Raw genomic sequence first — 6,217 nt, 5'->3', positions numbered from 1 at the left:
TTGTGTATTTGATACTATTTGTTGACCCTCTGTCGCAAGATGTGACCGGGCACTTTAACTCCCCGGATTCCCCCATGGGCATGCATATATATATTAATATTGAATATTATATTTGAGCTTGGAGTTCGTCTCTATGGAATACTATATTATTGAGTTTGGAGTTCGTCTCCATGGAATACTATATTATTGAGCTTGGAGTGTAACTCCATGGAATATTATACATTGAGCTTGGAGTGTGACTCCATGGAATATTATATTTGAGCTTGGAGTTTGACTCCATGGTATATTATTGAGCTTGGGGATGCGTGCACAGAGGGACTGTCCAATGGTTAACTACCAGGACTTGTCGGGTTGGCTGTATAACCGACAGATGAGACTCATCAGCCATAGGACAGGCATACATCATATGCATTTGTTTGCTTTGTTTGGGTGTGCATTGCTTTAGTTTGTTTAACTGTTAAATTCTACTTATCTGCTACTTGTTCTACTTGCTGTAAATGCTTCTCTATTTGTGTTTTCCTTGTCTATAATGTTTGTCTATGTAATTAAGAGGCCCCTTGTCTGGCGAAGGAATGACGAGGGTTGTTCCACCAGTGATTCAGAGGATTAGAAGTGACAGAAAGTAGAATGTTGGGTTAAAGTTAGATTCAGAACTAGAATACCTTAGACAATTTACCTAACTTCCGGTTTAGTTGAATTCTTAAGCTGAAATCTGAGTGTCGAAGTTTTAGAAATGCCTCTGGCTTTCCCGAGACCTTTTATATTAACTATGCAGGCACCTTTACCATACTGAGAACCTCCGGTTCTCATCCCATACTATGTTGTTGTTTTTCAGATGCAGGTCGAGAGACACCTCGTTGAGCATTTGTGTATCCTCCTTACGAGCGAAGAACTGTCTTTTGGACTGTCATATTTTGTTTTAGGCTATGTATATATGTTTATAGAATCTCCGCATGTATATTTTGTGTTTTGTCCCTCCTAGAGGTCGACTTGGAGATACAGGGGTTTATTTTGTGGTTTGAGTTTTATTTTGGGTTGTATATATACATAATTATATACTCTGGTCGGCCTTAGCTTCGCAGGTCGAGTCTGGAGCTTGCTATCTGAGTTTTGGAACTCTGATATGTATATATATGTGTTCAGTTATCTTTCGATTTTACCTGTCCGTTTTACGAATATCCATGCGAGTGTGTCACGATTTTCTGTTTATCGATTTTTTTAGCTTGTTCTTCAAGGCTCCTAGATATGACTTCATTCAACTATATCTATGTACATATCCTTTTCTTTTAGAAGTCGTAATACCTTGCCACCTCTGCTTTACGACTTAAGCATAAGGCCCTGTGTGGTAGGGTGTTACAGCTATCCCCTGCTTACTCACCACATGACCCAGAAACTTCACCTCACTCTTCCAGAATTCACATTTAGACAGTTTCGCATAGAGTTTCTTTTCCTTTAGTATCTGCAACACGGTTCTCAAGTGTTCCACATGCTCTTCTTCACTCTTGGAATAAATCAGTATATCATCAATGAAGACAACAATGAATTTATCCAGAAATGGATGGAAAACACTGTTTATATGATCCATAAACACCGCATGAGCATTTGTTAACCCAAAAGACATTACAGTGTACTCGTAATGACCATAACGAGTCCTGAAAGCGGTCTTAGGGATATTCTCACCCTTATCTGGTAATAACCGGATCTCAAATCGATCTTAGAGAAACCCCGGCTCCTTGTAACTGATCTATGAAATCATCAATCCTCGGCAGTGGGTACTTATTCTTTATTGTGACCTTGTTCAGCTGCCTGTAATCCACACAGGGCCGTATACTCCCGTCTTTCTTTTTTACCAGTAACACTGGTGCGGCCCACGGAGAAACACTTGGTCGAATAAAGTTCTTACCCAACAGATCTTCTAGCTGGGACTTTAGCTCGGCCATTTCTAGTGGTGACATCCTATAAGGAGCACTCGAGATTGGTCTAGCCCCAAGCACCAACTCAATAGCAAACTCAACCTCTCGGTTAGGTAGAAATTCATCAATATTGTCGAAAAACACCTCCAGAAACTCACACACAACTGGAATTTGCTCCAATCTTTGATCATCACCCAAAACACCTACAGTTAACAACAAGATACCTTGACATTCGGTCCCAGAGCAATTCACCATCATGGAATTCAAGTAATAACTATTCAATACAACCGGTCTTTATGTATCTTCCGGCATAAAGTACACCAATTTTACAGAATAGTCAGATAGGACATGGTTCTCAGCTAACCAGTCCAATCCCAAGATAAGATCAAGACCGATCATCGGCAAGCAGATTAAATCATGGACAAACTCATGTTGCTTGACCCTAAATGAAAGTTGCGGACATCCTAGCCTAGTTACCATGGCTTCATGGGTGGCATTATATACCTTTAGGTCATAACCTAAAACTACAATCTTCAATCCTAACTCACTAGCTTTTTCGAATGCAATGAATGAATGTGTTGCCCCCGAATCAAATAAAGCATTTAAAGTTTGACCAGCCATTTCACAGTTACCTCGGATAAGTGTCTCGGATCCCTCGGCACCAACAGCTGAGGTTGTAAACACCCTACCAGGCTGCTGTGCTCTCTCTGTACCTTGCTTCTACTTCTCCAGACAGTTTGCGGCTTTATGCCCTGCCTTACCACAAGAATAGCACAAGCCCCACCTGGCCTTGCAGGGGCTCCCGGATGGTGACTTTCGCACCTAGCACATGCTTGCTCATTCTAGGCTGCTTCCCAAATCTCCTCCCCTGGGAGTTGTTGTTGGCCCTCTTGAAATTGTTCTGACCCTGAGTCTGGTGTGATCCATAACCTCCCCGCTTGAAAGGCGGTCCTCTAGGAGTAAAGCTCTTTCTTCGGTTCTATGGGAATGATCCCATATGGCTCCCTCTTTCCGCAACCGCCTTCTTTACACTCTCTTCAGTAACTCTACTCTTGTTCACCAATTCTGAGAAAGTTCTAATCTCCATTGGTCCCATTGAGCTGAAGATATCGCTTCGGAGTCCTTCATACTTAATTCACTTATATTCCTCAAAGTCTCCAAAAGCTCCCTGACACGTACGGGAAAATCTAAACAGCTCCTCAAACTTGTCAATATACTCAGATACGGATATAGCACCCTGCTTCAACTGCAGTAACTCGAGTTTCTTGGCCGTAATTTGAAATGTACTTTTTATAGAACTCTTCCTAGAAGGCATCCCAGGTGATAGGATCATCACCCTACTGCAGAAGACATCGGACTCCTTGCCACCAATGTGATGCTTCCCCAGTGAGCAGATAGGTAGCAAATTTAACACACTGCCCTTCAGGTACTATCTACGCTTGCAGTGCTCGCTACATAGCCTAAAACTATGTATCGACTTCAGTCGGGCTTGTAGTTCCCTTGAACTTAGGTGGATTAACCTTCAAGAAGGTTGCCAGTGTCATCGGGCCCTAAGCTCTACTTCTATCATTGCCATGGTTGTTCATCTGTTGTCCAAGAGCCTCCGCAGTGGCCTGCATAGCAGCATCAATGTTATCCAATGCCGCCATAAAGTCTACCAGGTTATTTGGGTTGATACGCGGCCCCTGAGTACTAGTACGACCTCTACCACGACCTCGACCGCATCCACGAGGCGCCATCTAGTTCCTATACATACCAAACAATTGATATCAAATTGATTAGTCTCAATATCAGAAGTTTGGTGTTTCAAAGTCCCAAATGCATGCCCATGAACGTTTTTGCCAGGTATATCAGTTAGATATTCTAATAGCACATAATCACACACACAAAGAATACACAGAAGCATAGTCAATCCGTCCCCCATACTCTATAGGAATGAACTGCTCTGATACCATAATGTAACACCCTACCATACAAAGTCTTATGCTTAAGTCATAAAACAGAGATGGCATGGTATTACGACTTCTAAAGTAAAATTTAGTATGTATAGTATTAAGGAAAATAATTGTAACTAGGAGCCTTTGAAGAGAAAGGGGGTAAAACAAAATTGTAAATTGAAAAGCGCAACACTCCGATCGATAACATAACGAAACAGATGAAGGCGAGAATATACACAAAAAGAGTGCCAAAAACACGAATATCAAAACTCAAGATTCGATTGCGAAGATAACCGGTTCGAGCATAAAAGTATATACATATATATAAAGCAAGGGACCCCAAGGAAAGCCCAAGGGACAAAAACAAAGCCTGTTCTCCAAGACAACCTCTAAGAGGAGTCAACACAATATGTATTATTTAGTGGAGACAAAAGTATCTAAGCAAAAATATAAAACCAAAATAGAGTCCCGAGAACCAAGGATCTTCACTAACCAAGAAGTCTCCAGCATGCCTCAGCGAGAAGCCTCACGACCTGTATCTGAAAACCACAAAATCTGCATGGGTGAGAACCGGAGGTTCTCAGTATGGTAACAGTGTCCACATATCTAACTGTAATATCCTGGGAAAGCCGAATGCACTCCTAGAACTTCCAACAGATAAATCAAAGCTTATAAATAGACTAAACCATAAATGGCAACTGACTAAAGATCTTCAGTCTAACTAACATTCCTCTTTCTGATTCCTGCAGACCTCCCAACCGCCAGTAGTAATATATATGGCAAACACAATTATATCAGACAAGGAGATATACAAATAGGAAACAGATACGACATTTAGACAATTAGTAAGTAATATGCAGTCAATTAGGCAATTCCAAATAATTCACATAATATGCATATGATGAATGCCTGTCCTAATAGCTGATGAGTCCCATCTGTCGGTTATAAAGCCAACCCGACAAGTCCTGGTAGCTAACCATTGGACTGTCCCTCTGTCGTGTATCACCAATTCGAGTTATACTCAACATAATTCATAATTCATATCCAACACCCTCACTGGTGTATATTCACGGGGGCGAGCTCATCTGGAACTTTCACAGTGTCCAGCCACACTTACGACATAGGGTCAATAGAGTATCGAGTCTCCACCTGGAGCACGTGGTGGCTAGCCACTGCTTTCTCCCAGGGAAACCCGTATCTCAGATAGTGGAAGTGCAACAATTCACATTTCATTCAATAAGCATATATGCAATCATACTCAGCCATAATTCATTAATGGCTCTTCCGTAATTCGGCAATAACTCAGTCATCCGACTCATGATTCAATCCATAACCGGCCAATTCATTAACAAATACAGCCATTCAGCTCATGGTACATTAAGCACTTTCACCGCCATCCTCCGTATCTCATACAATCATCTTTGATCATTATTAATCATTAATTCTCCCCTTTCTTCATTCACAAGTTATCACATTTCCTAGCTCCCTCTCATTGCTAGGCATATCATAATGATTCAAGACATAAGGGGTGAGATCGGAGGCTTATAAGTATAAAGTTTGGCTTCAAAAATTCAAAAATCAACCTTGGGGTGAAAACAGGGTCACGCGTGCACGTCGCCCACGCGCACGCGTGGAAAGCCAAAAATACATCGACGCGTATGCGTCACCCACGTGTGCGCGTGGATAGGAGAAAAGCTAGGTGACGCCCGCGCGTTAGCCACGCGTATACGTGGGTGCGTTTTGTGCCCCACGCACAAAGCTAGCGCAACTCTCGCACAACTCTCGGGAATTTTGCTGGGCAATTGGAATAGCACATCGACGCGTACGCGTCGGCCATGCACACACATGGATAGTTAAAACGACGCGTATGCGTCGGCCATCCTTACACGTGGGTGTGCGTTCTGCCAAAAAATTTTCTAAGTTAAAAGCTGCAGAACACATAGTTTCAAACCCCAATTTTCCAACGGGCATAACTTCTCCGTTTCAAATCATTTTTTACTCATTTTTTGAACGACATACACATCTCGGATCCAATTTCATTTCTAAATAAGTTTGGCATAAATCGGAGATCCGGAGTCCAAGTTATGCTCCATCAAAGTATGCCAAAAAATCACATTTTCATACAAAACACAAAGTGTCATTTTCAAAACAAACCAACTCCAACCCTTTTCAAAGTTAACCAAAACATGCCAAAAATCAACTTCAAGCCTCCTCAACTCATACATTAACATTTTTATCAAGTTCACAACCACCACTCCACCATATTAACCCATCTCAATCAAATAACTCAATTTCAAACACATTATCATGGCATATATTATTACTCATCTCAATTTCCAACAACACCATTTCCAATCAACCATCATC

The sequence above is a fragment of the Arachis duranensis genome, chromosome 9 (genome assembly GCF_000817695.3).
Source record: "Arachis duranensis cultivar V14167 chromosome 9, aradu.V14167.gnm2.J7QH, whole genome shotgun sequence".
Taxonomy (NCBI): domain Eukaryota; kingdom Viridiplantae; phylum Streptophyta; class Magnoliopsida; order Fabales; family Fabaceae; genus Arachis; species Arachis duranensis.
This window is presented reverse-complemented; position numbering follows the sequence as displayed.